Source organism: Myotis myotis, unplaced genomic scaffold (assembly GCF_014108235.1).
Source record: "Myotis myotis isolate mMyoMyo1 unplaced genomic scaffold, mMyoMyo1.p scaffold_m19_p_1, whole genome shotgun sequence".
NCBI classification, from domain to species: domain Eukaryota; kingdom Metazoa; phylum Chordata; class Mammalia; order Chiroptera; family Vespertilionidae; genus Myotis; species Myotis myotis.
Window position 1 is genome coordinate 103,703,427 of NW_023416313.1, and position 17,719 is coordinate 103,721,145.

The 17,719-nt window shown below is 36.7% G+C and overlaps 1 pseudogene; it reads right to left on the bottom strand.

The window, feature by feature from the left end:
• Nucleotides 1-13,740: 13,740 nt before the first annotated feature.
• LOC118665078 lies at nt 13,741-14,202 on the bottom strand (annotated as a pseudogene).
• Between the last annotated feature and the right edge of the window lie 3,517 nt (nt 14,203-17,719).

A 17,719-nucleotide genomic window follows, 5' to 3' on the forward strand; every position in this document is an offset into this window, starting at 1 on the left:
TCTTTATTATCTCCATTTTTCTAGTACTCAGAATACCAAGTTCATTGCTTATATATTGATTTATAAAACAAGTTGTGCCTTAACGTTTTGTGTTGAAATCTATAGAAGTAGCCAGGAAGAAATTAACCCAGAATCACCAGTCAGGGGAAAGCCTGGAAAGCTGCAAATATTACCCAATGCATCCCACTTAAGAGTGCAATACGGTCTGAAATGACCTTGCAGTGGATGATTTGGAGGCACTTGAAATCTTGCTTCAACAGCAGATCTGATAGTCGTGGTTTTATTTATCTTTTGCTAAAGCTTAGCAGTTGGACACAAGAGTATTTGCTGCAGTAGTGAAAAATCAATATGATTACCTCTTTGCCACAGGCCTACATCTAACTACAATATCCTGGACAACACATATAAGCATCACTCACAGGTAATGCTGCATTGCGGTGGGAGCTGAATGAGAACAAGTAACAATGACATCTCAACATTTGAAAAGTTACAGATGGCATTAAGATTTGACACAGAGTGTAAGAAAATGAAATATTCCAGCTACCCTTGTGGTATTAAAGTAGAAGCTGGCTTGTTTATGCTGCTGCTTTTAAGAGCAGATTGAGTATATTTAACCAGAAGAGGGAGGCTCAGCTTACATAAGAATTAGGAATCATATATATATATATATATATATATATTATTTTCTGTCGCATTACTAAAATAAATCATCACCTCACTTCACTTTCCCTATATGTTCAGTTTAAAATACCTTGCCATTAAAATAGCATTTAAGATAAAATTGAAATATTAGCATCAACCTTTAGCTGGTTGAAACTGGTGATGTGTTCTTGATTTAAACTTTCAGCTCCAATGATTTGGGTAAAATGCTGAAAAGAAAGGGAACTATTTCAATGAAAGAAAAAGAAGATAACATTTATATTCCCATATAAAACCAGAGAATTGTAAAATGAGAAGTATTCACATGTATATTATCCACATTTCTGCACTCATATTTTCTCCATACATTGTTTCAAATTATAATTCCTAGTTAATAATTTATTTTGAATATCAATTTTGAGATTTATTAGTAGCTTAACCCAGATAAGTAAAACTAATTTATTTTTCTGTTCACATTTGTCTCAAGCTTCATTCCTGTATTTTTCCAGGGAAATAAAATAATAATAGCTTAACAAATTATTAAAAATAAAATTGTATATATGTGAAGGGCATGAACTAACAAAGAGAGCATGTTTATCCACTTCACTTTTCATGCACTGTTATAGTGACTCAGCCGCTGGACATGCTGCGATATAAATAGAAGGTAACAGCTCTCTGACTTGGAAACATTAGCCTCCATCATGGCTGGTGACTCGCTTTCAATGACTTGGACTGTGTTTTAGGCTGTTCTATGTATAAAACTGCTTAGAAATTATGTGACAGATTCAGGCCAAAATTTAAGAGTCCAAATGGAAAAACTGTAAATCTGTAGGTTTATCATTCTAAACTAAATATATGACTCAGAGCAGGTGGCTATGCATAATTACAAAACCCTATTTAAGCTTTTAAAAATATTTATCCATCTAAAATATTGGACTGTTGTAAAATAATAAAATTCTTCAGTGGAGAAAAATGTGAAGGTCTTCTTTCACAAAATAAGTCCATATGGTTTTACATTTATTCAATTAATATTAATAATCCACCACAAATAGGCAGAAATTGTATTCCCTTTATAAATGAGTTTTGGACATTGATAGATTCAACTACTTTAGAAAGACCAGGATAATGGTTCAGGCTGGTATTGAATGAAATTCAACTTCAAGCTGGACAAGGTCAGCAGGAGCAATCTAGCTGGTATGTAAGGACTTCTAAGCATGACTGCCACTCCAGTAGCAAGATGAATACAGACCCAGAGAAAGCGGGTGGGGAGGAGCAAAGGATAGACTTTATGTCTCAGTGGATTGACCCTGCCATTTTGTGTTCAATGGTAACTGAGAACGATGAGTTGCACCAAATCCAGATGAGGTGGTTTCACGTGGTATATCTTTAAAAGAAAATGGCTTTCACTGAATTAGATACTATTTTTCCGTTTTGTGTTACTAATTCTTTCATCATAAAAATAAACAGACAACACAAAGCAAATGGGGATCTATTTTTATCTCTGTTCAGTTCTTTCCAGGCTATAATTTTTAGGAGGGAGAGAACAATTTAATTAAATATTTCTGTATTATATATATGTATATATAGAACTAATATCTAAATGTATATATACGTAACTTTATTTTTTCCAGCATATAATATAGTATTATTAAATATAATCATCATGCTGTACATTAGATTTCTAGACTTACTCATCCTACATTACTGCCACTTTATACCCTTTGACTAATATCCAATACTTGATTGGTATACTACATATTAGACATATTAGGCTACATATATATGTCATTTAACATAGTATTACATCCAAAAGGAAAATAACATTATCTTCTGGTAATATCTTAAGATTTTTAAACAATAAGTAAGGAAGGAAATAATACATAGCAGGAAGAGTCTGGGTTTCCTTTAAAGTAGACTTGGGTCTAAGGAGACAGAAAAAAAGCTAGGTAGAGAGATAGGTGCACAGGGATGTGCTCCCCCGCCACAGGAACAAATGTCAGGTACCCATTGCATGCAGGAGAGAAGAGAGAGTGAAAGGAAGCGCACACCTTTTAATTTAGGGGTTGGAGACAGCCTTGCTAGTTCCTGATTGGTCTTTTCAAAGAATCTTGCCTTAGCAACATCCTTGGGATTGGTAATCTGCACACTTTCTGCTTAGCAATATCCAGTCAGTTACTAAAACACCCCAACTGGGTGGGGAAGGAAGGGTGCGCTTGAGAGGCATGAACTTTGAAATGTATGGGGGGGGGGAAAGCTTGTTCCTCCCCTAGGACTTCCCCATGTTGAGACTTTTTGTGTGTGTTTTTGCTATACTTTAATAGTGCTTCAGGCAAGCCCAGACAGACCAGCATCTTAATGGGATGTCCAATATTATAGTCCCAAGCCCTAGGCTCAAGTGGAGATTCTTAAAAGAAGTTAAAATACATAAGCAGAATGACTATGACAAGTTTTTAAAACTACATTCTGATTAACAGTAAGTATTTTAACTTTGGAAACTTAGTTGTTGCAAAACATCCTTCCTTTCCTCATCCTTCAGGTTAATGGATGTTCAAGGGACTACAATAAAGCAACCTACTGAAGCAGTGTCTGCTTCATTTAGACTGAATTATTGTTTTTGTGTATATGAATATGCTTATTACCATCTGAAAACACATGCTTGTAATTTTTTCCTTATTTAATCACAAGTTGAGTCAGAATATAGGTACTATTTAGCAGATGTTCTTTTAAATATGGTTAACATTTAGAAACTTTAACTTCATATAACTGTTTTCCCTTTCTAACTTTGTCTCCCAATATAAATTAAAAAAACAATTTTTAAATTGATTTCAGAGAGGAAGGGAGAGGGCAAGAGATATAGAAACATCAATGATGAGAGAGAATAATTGATCGGCTGCTCTTGCATGCCCCACCTTGGGGATGGAGCCTGCAACCCGGGCATGTGCCCTGACCAGGGACCGAACCATGACTTCCTGGGTCATAGGTTGATGGTTAACCACTGACCCACGTTGGCGGGGCCCAGTATAAATTTTTGGTGATTAAGTCATTCAATCGAACATCTATTATTGAGTACCTACTGTGTTTCCAGAGATAAGCAAGCACAAAATCATAATCAATGAAAAACTTCCAAAAACCTTAAAGTGCTTAGTGTCTTGCTTGTGTAGTATTGGTGGGGGGTGTGGGGGGAATGAGGGGGAGGGTGCGGGGACGGGGGGAGAGTTGGTGTTAGGTATGTAAATAAAATAGGTACTATACTATAGAATAAAAGAAATTCAATTATTTCCAACTAAGGAATTAGGACATACTTTATTTGAGCCGGGCCTAAAAGGAAGAAGCTCGTATCAGGGGGCTGAGAATGAATTGAGAATGAGAAATCGATTATTATAGTTAGGTTGCATAGGGACCAGATCAGAAAAAAACTATAATTTGTGTGAAGGAGTTTGGCTTTTGAGAAGTAAGATAACATGTTTGTTTCTTCTGTGTTTTAGAAAAGTAAGGACTACAGGATAGAAAGGGGAGAAAAGAGAGAAATAATTAAATTAATCAGATATTAAATTCAGAGATGACAAGAATATTATCTTTCTCAGTTATTTATCCTTTTAATTTTATATTTCTCCTAAGCTCAACTACTGGTGAGGGTTGCACCCAGCAGGTACTGAACAAATGTAAAATATATCATTTAAACCCAACTGTCTGAGCACAATACTCTTCCCTACATCTGACAACAAAGAATCACAGGAACATCTATTCTATATATTCCCTTGGTGATTCACTAATGAGAAAAATGTGTTTTAGCTACAACCATAACTACATTATTTTTACAGTCAGTAGGGAGCTATATTTCTACTTAGGGCAAGATTCTTTTTCTTACACTGAAAAGTTGCAGTGATAATGAAAGCATCCATCTGGTTTAAGTAGAGCCATTCTTTGTGTATGACAAAATGAAAGAACTCCTTCCCACCTCCTTCCCACATTGAAACATATATCATAGTAATTATTAGGCAAAAGAGTCTTTAGAAAAGATCTAGTCTAATCTAAACCACTTGACGAGCAAACTGAGACATAGGTTAAAAAAATTTCAATTCTACTCATTAACTTCTACTTTCTACTTTGTTTTTATTCTCTCAAGATCCACTTTGAATTCTGGTATATATATATATATCTAGATAGATAGATAGATAGATAGATAGATAGATAGATGATAGATATTCAAGACTTAGTCAGCAGGAAAAGAGGCTGCATTTTAAATAACATTATATATTGCCTGACTTCCCCACAATAATAATGCTATGCTCAGCATGTGAGCTGGTATAACAGAGCAGATTTATTACTTTTAACAGAGTGTGCTCCTTATTTGAATAATTTATGTAAAACTCTTATTTCTGAAATCAAGATTTATGCTAAGATCAATGAAGTGGTTTAGTAGGTATGTTAATATTTTTTTTCTGTTTCTCAAAAGAGAAAATAAGGAGGAGCAGAGCAGGTGACAGAGTTTTAAACTCTCATACGGAAACTGATATGGAAACAAATCTAGGTTTCACTTTTTTGGATACAATATTTAGGAACCCTTAAAGAATGAATGGCCTCAGGTACTGTGACTTTGGCCGGTGCTGTGTGACTCTTGCTGGAGTAGCATTGCTCTGCTACGAGGGTCCTGGAGCCTGTGACAGTGGGGGTGGGTGTCTCAGAGTCTGTGGTTGAGGCAGTGGGACTCTGGCCCAAGTGATTTCCCTCTCTGAGTCATGAGGGGTCCAGGAGCCAGCTGTTGGGGGTGTGGGAGTCTCGGAGTCTGTGGCTAAAACAATGTAACCTTGTCCAGGGAGGCAAGTCCTCAGTAACTATAAAATGAATTATAACGTTAAAATGCAGCAAAATAATAGGAAGAGCATTTACTAAATATATAACAGGTAGTACTATGCAGAATATATTAAGTGTGATGCTATGAATCCAAAGATAAACAACTCAATAGAGAAATGTGAAAATACACATGAAGGAATAAAAATAAATGGCTAACAGACTCATAAAAAATGCTCAGTATCATTAGTAACAAGGAATATGCACATTAAAACTAGATGTTTTTGTTTATCATACTGAGAAAACTGTAAACACTGATAATATTGATGAGGATGAGTGTGTCACCTCCGGTGGAAGTGCATAAATGGGTAAAGCCATTTGAGAGGGAAATTTGTCTGTATCCTTCAAGATTAAAAAGGCCTCTATCTCTTGATTTAAAAAAAGAAAGAGAAAGAAAAGAAAAAAAAAAGAATGAATGGCCTCGATGTAACATCTTTTAATTCCTGAGACTGGTGCTAGCATGTAATTTTCTGACTAAAACCCTTTTCCTTACAAACTTTATGACTGGGGACAGATGTTATGTACTCTTAAACCTTAGTGCTACATTTGATGAGAAGCACTAATACAGTACTAGAAAATAGTAAAAGCAAGGAGTTTAAACAGGTATACCTCACATTCCCTAGAATTGTAACATTTTGCAAAGTTTGTATTTCTTTATTGATGGGCATATTTTATTTTTCATTAGAATACATCTCAAGCTTTCATTTCTATACCAATAAATTCATTTACTAAATTAAATCATTTCTCATGTGTTTTCCATCTTGTCATTTATAAGATACAATTTACATAATATTTAGTGATATGTGTAGTAAAATTCATTTATTCTGAATGACAGAAGCAGAATTCAGAGGTTTATTATAGCACTGTTCAAGTCTGAGAGAGAACCCCCAGTCTAAAGGAGCATCCACACATTTTCTTAGATACTGGATATCCTATGACCCTTTAAGACATGTGTCAACTTAAGAGACTACATATGATATATTCAAATTTGTGGAAAGTTGACTCTGTAATCAGTATAACCTATTTCAACATTTGGACAACTGACCTGTAAAGTTCATAGAATAATTTATGGGTATAGGTAGGTAGTCATGTATGACCCCCACACTTAGGCATGTTTCTTAAATTATAGAACTCCAAGACTCATCTTTCTTGAGAAAACTAATAAAAATTATGGAAGCATTCTCATAGAAAATTGATATTTACAAAACATTTTAACTTAGGATGGCCCCTAATGCCCAAGTGATCCTACTCCTATCCTATCTAATAAAAGAGAAACATGGTACTTGGCGTACGACCGCTACCCTTCCTATTGGCTAATCAGGGCAATATGCAAATTAACTGCCAGCCAAGATGGCGGCCAGCAGCCAGGCAGCTTGAAACTAACATGAGGCTTGCTTCAGTGATGGAGGACTCCAACATTCCCCGCCTGCCGCTGCAGGCCTCTGAGCTGCAACTCTAAGCAACTATGTAACAAATATAGAAGCTAAACAAAACCCCAGAAACCTGCTTTAGTCCACCCGGCTTCAGCCAGCAGGATCACAACATTGTAAGCAAAGGCCAGAAACCTACTTTCAGCAGTGGAGGCCTAAGAGCTGGAGCCAAGCCTCAAAGCTAAAGCTGGCCCAGAATAAAAAAAGAAAAAAAGACAAAAGGAGCGGTTGGGAGCTTCAGTCACCCCCAGCCTGAAAATAGCCCTCAGCCCCTCACCCAGACTGGCCAGGCACCCCAGTGGGGACCCCCACCCTGAAGGGTGTGTGACCAGCTGAAAACAGCCATCATCCCCTCACCCAGACTGGCCAGGCACCCCAGTGGGGACCCCCACCCTGAATGATGTGTGACCAGCTGCAAACAGCCATCATCCCCTCACCCAGACTGGCCAGGCACCCCAGTGGGGACCCCCACCCTGATCCAGGACACCCTTCAGGGAAAACGAGCCAGCACCCACCCGTGCACAAGGCCTCTACCCTATATAGTAAAAGGGTAATATGCCTCCCAGCACCGGGATCAGCGGAGCTGTGAGGCCTCCTGGCACCGGGATCTGCATGACAGGGGGCAGCGCCCAAACCCCCTGATTGCCCTGCGGCTTTGTGTGTGACAGGGGGCGGGGCCACAACCTCCCTATCCATCCTGCTCTGTTCGTGACAGGGACTGCGCCCCAACCCCCTGATCAGCCCTGCTCTGTGCCTGATAGGGGGGAGCTCCCCAACACCCTGATCGCCCTGCGGCTCTGTGTGTGACAGGGTGCGGCGCCCCAACCCCCCCCACCCCCAACGGGCCCTGCTGTGTGTGTGACGGGGTAGAGCCATAACCTCCCCATCGGCCCTGCACTGAGTGTGACAGTGGCAGCGCCCCAACCCCCTGATCAGCCCTGCTCTGTGGGTGATAGAGAGCGGTGCCCCAACCCCCTGATGGCCCCTGCTCTGTGAGTGACAGGGTACGGAGCTCCAACCCCCCTGATGGGCCCTGCTCTGTGAGTGACAGGGGGCAGTGCCCCAACCTCCTGATGGGCCCTGCTCTGTGCGTGACAAGTGGTGGCGCCACAACCTCCCCATCGACCCTGCCTTGAGTGTGACAGGGCACGGTGCCCCAACCCCCTAATTGGCCCTACCCTGAGCGTGACTGAGGGTGGCATCACAACCTCCTGATCGCCCTGCTCTGTGCCTGACAGAGGGCGGCGCCCCAACTCCCCAATCGGCCCTGCTCTGAGCCCAACCAGGGGCTGCACCTAGGGTTTGGGCCTGCCCTCTGCCACCTGGGAGCAGGCCTAAGCCAGCAGGTCGTTATCTCCAGAGGGGTCCCAGACTGTGAGAGGGCACAGGCCAGGCTGAGGGACCCCCCTCCCCCCCGAGTGCACAAATTTTTGTGCACCAGGCCTCTAGTTTATAAATAAAAGAAGTTATTGCTTGATGCAATAGCAATGTTAAATACTGAATTAATAGTTTTTCTGAGCACACAAATTATCAGATAAATAATATAAAATATTCACATATGAAATTATTTTTATATTGTTATTAATTTCAGAGATAAAGAGAGATGGAGAGAAAGATAGAAACATCAATGATGAGCGAAAATCATTGATTGGCTGCCTCCTGCACGCCCCCCCCCCTCCCCCACTTTGGATCTAGCCTGAAACCTGGCCATGTGTCCTGACTGGGAATCAAACCGTGACCTCCTGGTTCATAGGTTGACACTCAACCATTCAGTCATGCCAGCTGGGCTGTATGAAATTCTTAAAGAATAAAAGATGAGTTATGAAATGAACACATCACAAGAAACTATAGATATGATTAATTTTTTGTAAAAAAAGTTTTTATATAAGGAAAATATGTTTGTTAAAACTTTAAAAATAAAAGTACTCAGTGGATAAGTTGAACAATAAATTAGACAGAATTAAGCAGAGAATTAATGACTTGTGAAATGGAACATAGGTAACTACCAAAACTACAGCAGAAATTGAAGCTGCTGAAATTTATAAAAGTGAAGTCAATAATGTATGGAGTTAAAGCAAGAAGTTAGGACATACATTTAGGCAGAATCTCTAAAAAATAACATACCGAAATAAATGAGAGGCATTATATGAAAAAGTAGTAACAGTAAATGAGAACTAAAGAAAGCCATAAATTTATCAATATAGGAAGTATATTATATGTTAAGTAGGATAAATCAATCTGTATACTTATTTGCCTAAAGGGAAGAATAAAAAATGAAAATAAAAGATACTAAAATTATTTCATATTCAAAAGAAAAACAAAAATTAGACTGATTGCCGATGTCGCAACAAAAGCAGTAGAAAGTAGATAACCAGATCTTAACAAAACTGACTCTATCTAGGTGTGCCAATATTAAATTCCATGTCTGCTATTTACTAAGTGAATGACTATGGACAAGTTAATTAAATTTTATTTACATCCATTAGCTATTATATTAAACTAAGAAATTTTTGCACAGAAAAGGAAACCATCAACAAAAAGAAAAGACAACCTACTGAGTGGGAGAACAAATTTGTCAATGATACTTCTGATGAAGGGTTAATATCCAAAATGTATAAGGAAATTATAAAAATGAACACCAAAAACAAAACAAAATACGCACAAACGATCCAATTAAAAAAATAGGCAAAGACCCTAATAAATACTTCTCCAAAGAGGATATACAAATGGCCAATAGTCATATAAATAGATGCTCAATGTCACTACTAGTAATTATCAAAGAAATGAATATAAAACACCACAGTAAGATATCACCTCATACCCGTCAGAATGGGTATCACCAATAAATCCACAAGCAAGTGTTATGAGAAGGGGAAAAGAGAACCCTCCTCCTGCACTGTTGATGGGAATGCAGACTGGTGCAGCCACTATGGAAAACAATATGAAGGTTTCTAAAAATTTTTAACTGGAACGGTCTTATGTCCAGTGATTCCATTTCTGAATATATATATATATATATATATATATATATATATAGAGAGAGAGAGAGAGAGAGAGAGAGAGAGAGATAAATATATCTATATCTATATATCTATATATCTATATAGATATATCTATATATATATCTATATATATATCTATATATATCTATATATATCTATATATATAGATATATATAGATATATAGATAGATAGATAGATAGATAGATAGATAGATAGATAGATAAACCCAAACACTAATTCAAAAGAATATCTGTTTCCCTAGGTTCATTGCAGTGTTATTTACAATAGCCAAGATGTGGAAGCAGCCCAAGTGCCCCTAAATAGACAAGTGGATAAAAAAATGGTAGTACAGGCTGGGCCAGTGTCGCTCAGGTGGTTGGAGTTCTGTGCTGTGCACAGAAAGTTTGCTGGCTTCATTCTCAGTCAGGGTAATACCTAGGTTGCAAGTTAGATCCCTGGTCGGGGCACATATGGGAGCATTTCAATCAATGTTTCTCTCTCTCTCCCTCTCTCTCTCCCTCTCTCTCTCTCTCTCTTTCCCTCTCTCTAAAAATTTGTAAAATATATTCTTGGGTGAGATTTTTTTTTTAAAGGGGTGGTATAGCCCTAGCTGATTTGGCTTAGTAGATAGAGTATCGGCCTGCGGACTGAAAGGTCCTGGCTTCTATTGGGGTCAAGGGCACATGCCTAGGTTGCAGGCTTGGTCCCCAGTGGGGGGTGTGCAGGAGGCAGCCAATCAATGATTCCCTCTCATCATTGATGTTTCTATCTCTCTCTTCCTCTCCCTTCCCCTCTGAAATTAATAAAAATATATATTTTTATAAAGTGGTGGTATATACATACAATTGAATATTACTTGGCCATAATAAAGAATGAATGTACCTGGTGGCTATTATGCAGTAAAATAAGTCAGTCAGAGGAAGACAAATGCCTTATGATTTCACCCAGATGTGAAATCTAAAGAACAAAATTAATGAGCAAACAAAACTGCAACAAACTCAGACAGAGAGAACAAACTGATGGTTGACAGAGGAGAGAGGGATTGGGGAACTGGTGGAAAAAAGTGAAGAGATTAAGAGTACAAATTGGTAGTTACAATATAGTCATGAGGATATAAAGTACGACATAGAGAATATAGTCAATAATATTATAATAACTGTATGGTGATAGGTGGGTACTGGAAATTTCAGGGAAACTCTTTGGCTTTGTAAAATATATGTCTAGCCACTATGCTGCACACCTAAACTAGCATAAAAATAATATTCAATGTAAATTATAATTGAAAAATAAAATTTTTAAAAAAGATATAATTACCCATCAATTTAATTAGTTTAGGAAAAATTTAAAGGATAATTTTTAAAAGACAAGAAATATAATGTAAAATTTCCACACATAAATAAAATAATCTAGTATAAGTAGCATAAAACTCAGTTTTTAAAAAGTGAAGTTTAATTTAAAAAGACAAAAACTATAAAATATAAAAGGGTGGAATGATTATAAAACAACATAATAAGCACATCATGATAAAGATAAAATCATTAAATTTATTTTTAACATACTGATTATCCAATTGGATTAAAAATGAAATTCAGAATTTTTTCATCTATGAAAGATCTTTAAAACAGGTCACAATAAAATGGATAGTAAAGCATATATTGAAAAATATTAACATGTATAAAGGTAAAATAGGTAGACTGATATACCTGAAAAATAGACTTTAAGGCATAAAATATTAGGGAAATAGTAAGTTACTACATAATTACACAGATGTTTTAATAATTTGGAAGATTTAATAATTTTAGAAGATTTAATGCACATATATATTTTGAACAAAAATTGAAAGCTTATGAGGAAAATTGGAAAATTCATTACGTTAATGAGATATGTTAACAAATCTCTCTCCTTTACAAACAGTTCAATCCAAAAAATGTATACCATATAGTAGATTTAAATGTAATTCAGAAGATGAAAAATAATGAAACTAGACCACCAACTTACGCCATACACAAAAATAAACTCAAAATGGATAAAAGGCTTGAATGTAAGATGGGAAACCATACAAATCTTAGAAGAATCCATAGGCAGCAAAATATCAGCCATATCTCATAGCAATATGTTTACCAATGCATCTCCTAGGACAATGGAAACTAGGGAAAAAATAAACAAATGGGACCACATCAAAATAAAAAGCTTCTACACAGCAAAAAGAAACCATCAACTAAATAACAAGAGAGCCCACTGCATGGGAGAACATATTTGCCAATGTTATCTCTGATTAAGGGTTTAATCTCCAACATTTATAAGGTACTCATACTAGTACATCTTAACACAGTGGTCAGCAAACTCATTAGTCAACAGAGCCAAATATCAACAGTACAACGATTGAAATTTCTTTTGAGAGCCAAATTTTTTAAACTTAAACTATATAGGTAGGTATATTGTTATTAACTTAATTAGGGTACTCCTAAGCTGGCCTTTGCTAAAAACGTCCTCAATCTGATTGAGGTATGTTTGCTGAGGTCGACCCCTTCCAACTCTCGCATCCACACTCATCTTGTATACTTGTTTCGTCTATCTCCTTTCATTCATCCTCTCTATATGTCCAAACCACCTCAACATACCTTTCTCAATCCTCGACACTACATCTTCTTTCACTCCACAATGTTCCCTAAAATTAACTTAATAAACTTTACTTAAAGTTTTAAGTCTTAGTTAAACTATAGGTACGTTAAACAAAACTTGATATCATACTTAATAATGATATTATTTATTGATAAAATTAAATTCCTTACAATTTACCTTACAATATCCATAAAATTAAATCATGACAATGACTGACAAACACTAATGTGAACAATGGCCTTGCATCTCCTTGGAAAGTTTGGGTAAGTCAGGTCTCTATGTTGTTGTTTTTAATTTTAGGCACAATTCCAGGTTCTCATCAATAAGACAACTTCTCAATTTACTCTTGATGAGGTTCATGCTTGAAAATGATTGTTCGCATAAATATGTAGACCGGAATAAGGAAAGAACAGCAAGCGCTAGATTTTTCAGTTGATTATATGAGTCAGGAATACTATTCCAGGTGTTAAAAATCATCATATCTTCCTTCTCCAGGTCTTTCAAAGCAGACCACTTGTGCTGTGAACTAAGTTCACATTTGTTTTTCTCCAATATTTCTATATCAGCACAAAGACGTTCAAATTTCGAGCTCCACAGTTCTTGGTTTTTTAAATCCAGCAATTGCATTTCAAAGTTGCCAATGTGAATATTAAAGGGAGAAAAAATTAATTCTGTTGCAGTAGCATTGAGGGGTTTTTTAACAAAGGCTAACATCGCTTTGCTGTTTCTGAATTCCTGAAACCTGTTGAGAAAAGCTTCCCTCATATTTAAAAGTATTGTTTTGAAATAGCAAATGTCAATATCAGAATTATTTTCTTGGCGATGTTTCAACAGGCTTGGAAAGTGAATCAAAGTTTCTCTTTCAAAATCTTGAGCAAAAAGAGATAATTTGTTTTTGAATGAATTAACTTCTAACATCGAAAAAACTATTTCCTTTCCCCTGTAGTTTACGATTAAGCTGATTTAGATGAGATGCAATGTCTACCATGAAATAAGATTTTTGGATCCACTGATCATTCATCGGTTCTGGATAGTGAACACCCTTCTCAAGGAGAAATGCTTTAATATCTCTTAATGAGGAAGCGAAACGTTTCAAAACATTTCCTCTTGATAACCAACGTACCTTGTTATGCAGCAGAGGATCTGTGTACTCACTCTCCATTTCAGCTAAAAGTTCTTTAAATTGGCGATGATTAAGAGCTTTAGCTATAATGGAGTTGATAATCTTAATCACCAATTCCATAACTTTGCAAATTTCTTCTGGAAATGTCTGCGCACAGAGCGCTTCTTGATGAATGATGCAATGGTAAGTAAGTATCTCGTGATTAATTGTTTCTTTCAAAATAGCAAGAAACCCATTTCTTAAGCCATTCATACTTTTCGACCCGTCTGTTGAAATTGAGACAATTTTATCGAGTGGAATATGATGTTTTTCAATGTACTCAATCACAGCATTTGCTATATCCTCTCCACGTGTTTGACCTGTGAGTGGCAATAATCCTAAAAGTTCTTCTTTAGGACCTGTAGATGAAATAAATCGTACAAAAAGTCAAACTTGCGCTGTATCATTTATGTCACAAGACTCGTCAACTGCTATTGATAAAGATGAAACCAATTTAAGATCTTTGACTTCCTGGTTGGTTATATTCGAAGACATTTTGACTGTTCTATCTTTCCCTGTTTTAGCAGACAATGGTAACTCTTTAATTTTTTTTTTTTTTTTTTTTTTTTAAGAATATCTGCTTTGTTCTTAAAATGCCGAAATAGCTCTTCGGATACATTTATAAAACAACTTTTTATGAATTTGCCGGCTGTATATGGTTTTCCTCTCTTAGCAATCTCTTGACTAACCACAAAACTTGCAATATTAACATTGTTGGAAGATTGCATCCAGTAATTAAATACAGAACTTGATTTTTCTTGACTCTTCTGGAGTTCCTCAACTGCTTTCTTCCTTGCATCACCGACAGGATATTTAGTACTAAATGACACGTGTCTAGTTGTAAAATGTCTCTCCAAATTTGATTTCTTGTTATGCACCAATTTTTCCTGACAAATAAGATAGGTTAGAAGGCCATTTAAGTTTTCAATAAATGTGAAAGTCTCGGTCCATTCAACTTTAAATTCATGGTTTTCGTCTTCCGTTTTTCTTTGCTTCTTCTTTGTAGCCATGTCAAACAGGGCACCTAAAAAAATGTTTCATTTTATAATAATAAAGCCACCAACACAAAATAATTACAATTCTTAAATTGATGACAAAAACACCTGTAAGATCTGCAGCTGGTTGGAAAAATACAGGTAACTTTATGCTTCGAGTAGGTACTTTTGTCACCCGCGCACGATTTGCAGACACGACTAGCACTAACCACTGCACAATGAGACTGCTGACTGACTGGCTCACTCAACTCCTCCATGAATTGCGAGTGCCTCCCCCGCGCTGCGTATCCCGCGGCCCGCCTGCTCTGCATCTCCCGCCACCGGACAGACCGGCACCCCCCACTTCTTCTAACGCCACTTCTTCAAAATAGACTCGCCCAGGCCGAAAACCAACTTCTGTGCATGGGCCATGAAGTTCCAATTGCACTGTATGTGCATGCCCACATGTGGTATTTTGTGGAAGAGCCACACTCAAGGGGCCAAAGAGCCATATGTGGCTTGTGAGCCACGGTTTGCCGACCACTGTCTTAACAAAAGTAAGATAAACAATCCAATAAAAAAAAATGGGCAAAGGACCTAAATATACACATCTCAAAAGTCAACATACAGAAGGCCAAGAGGCATATGAAAAAATGCTCAAACTCACTAATCATCAGAAAGATGAAAATCAAAATGACAATGAAGTACCATATCACACCTGTCAGAATGGCTGTCATCACTAAATCAACAAATGACAAGTGCTGGCGAGAATGTGGAGAAAAGGGAACCCTTATGCACTGCTGGTGGGAATGCAGACTGCTGCAGTCTCTGTGGAAAACAGTATGGAGTTTCCTCAAAATCTAAAAATGGAACTTCCATTTGACCCAGTGATCCCACTTCTAGGAATATACCCCAATAAATCAGAAACACCAATCAGAAAGGATATATGCATCCCTATGTTCATAGCAGCACAATTTACCATAGCTAAGATCTGGAAACAGCCTAAGTGCCCATCAGCAGATGAGTGGATAAAAAAAAGTGGTACATCTACACAATAGAATACTATGCTGTGGTAAAAACGAAGGAGTTCTTACCATTTGCAACAGCATGGATGGAACTGGAGAGCATTATGCTTAGTGAAATAAGCCAGTCAGAGAAAGATAAATATCACATGATCTCACTTATTTGTGGAATATAATGAACAACCTAAACTGATGAACAAAAATAGATCCAGAGGCAGAGAAGCATCGAACAGAACGTCAAACCTCAGAGGGAAGGCAGGGGAGGATGGGGGAAGATCAACCAAATAACTCGTATGCATATAAGCATAACCGATGAACACAAACAGTAGGAGAGTGAAGACCTGGGCTGGGGGTAGAGGAGGGCTGAGAGAGGACAATGGGGGATAAAGGGGACATATGTAACACTTTCAACAATAAGAATTAACAATAAAAGGAAGTACAAATTAACAGGTGCAGAATAGTCATGGGGATATAAATTACACTTCTCAAAAGCCAATAGCCAATAATATTGTAACTATATATGGTGTTAGATGGTACTAGATGTATCCAGATGATCACTTTGTAAGCTATATAAATGTCCAATCACTGTGTTGTGCACCTAAAACTACACTGTACCTCAATTCTAATTGAAAAATAAAAAAAATATTATTAATATAAAAGAAGAAAATGGAATTATTGGAAATAAATAAGAGTATGGCCCATGAAAGGGGAAAAAAAGCAGTCAAGATTTTTTTTTTTCTGAATAACACCAATATTGGATGTATTGAGAGGCTCTTTAAAATAGGTATTTTAAATAAATTCAAAAATTAAAGGAGAACACATATAAAGAAAGTATGAGAATGGTGCATCAGCAAATATAGAATGTCAATAAAAATTTAGAAGTTATTAAAAAATAGAAATTCCAGAGTTTAAAAATATAATAACTAAAATGAAAATTTTAATGGAGGGGCCCCAAACCACCAAATTTTAAATGGCAGTGAAAAGAATCAGTAAAGTCAATTGAGATTATCCAGCTTGAGAAATAGAAAGAAAAAAGAATGGATAGCCAGAGGGGCCGGGGATGGGGTGGGGGGAGAACAGCAGCTGGGTTGAGGTGGGTAAGGGGGGGCATATATAATAGTGTCAATAATAAATACATAAATGAATAAATAAATAAATAAATAAATAAATAAATAAGACAGAAAGAAAAAAAAATGAAAACATAAATAACGCCTCCAATAACTATGCTATACCATCAAGATTTGTGCCCTTGTGAAAAAATCTTTGAAATCTTTAGGCCTTAGTTTCCTCATTTGAATCAGTTATCAATTCTTCTTCATGATTAGTCATAAAAATTAAATAATTTGAGGCATGTAATCTATTTGAAAATAAAGAATTTTGAAAAAGTAAGGCTGTTTAATATATTTAAATATGTTTGTATTTATTTAAATGAGAGACTACACCTTCATCTAAAAAAGTTGTCAGGTCACCCTTTACAGTTCCATAATGTAGGAATTTGATTCTGAAGTAAAATTAGCCAAATTTCCAATGACACATATTTGTATATCACCTTTGTGTTTGGTATGTGATCATTAATAACTCTTATAATAACTTCATTATGCTCCTCATCATGCAGAACTGTCGTGAATCACAAGACTTCTAGGCAGGTCTGTTGCCTGGAAGTGACCTAAAACTAAAATGTCAACTGTTATTATTCTTTTGTTTTTAATCCTCACCCAAAGACATATATATATATATATATATATATATATATATATATATATATATATAGAGAGAGAGAGAGAGAGAGAGAGAGAGAGAGAGAGAGAGAGAGAGAAAAGAGAGAGAGAAGGGAGAAAGAGACACATCCAGGTGAGAGGGAAACATTCATCAGTTGCCTCCAGTATGTACCCTGACCAGCGATCAACCTGAAACTTAGGTTGTGCCCTGACCTGGAATTGAACCACAATCTTTTCATGTATGTGATCAACACACCAGCAACACAGCCACCTGGCCAGGCAGCTGTTATTATTCTTT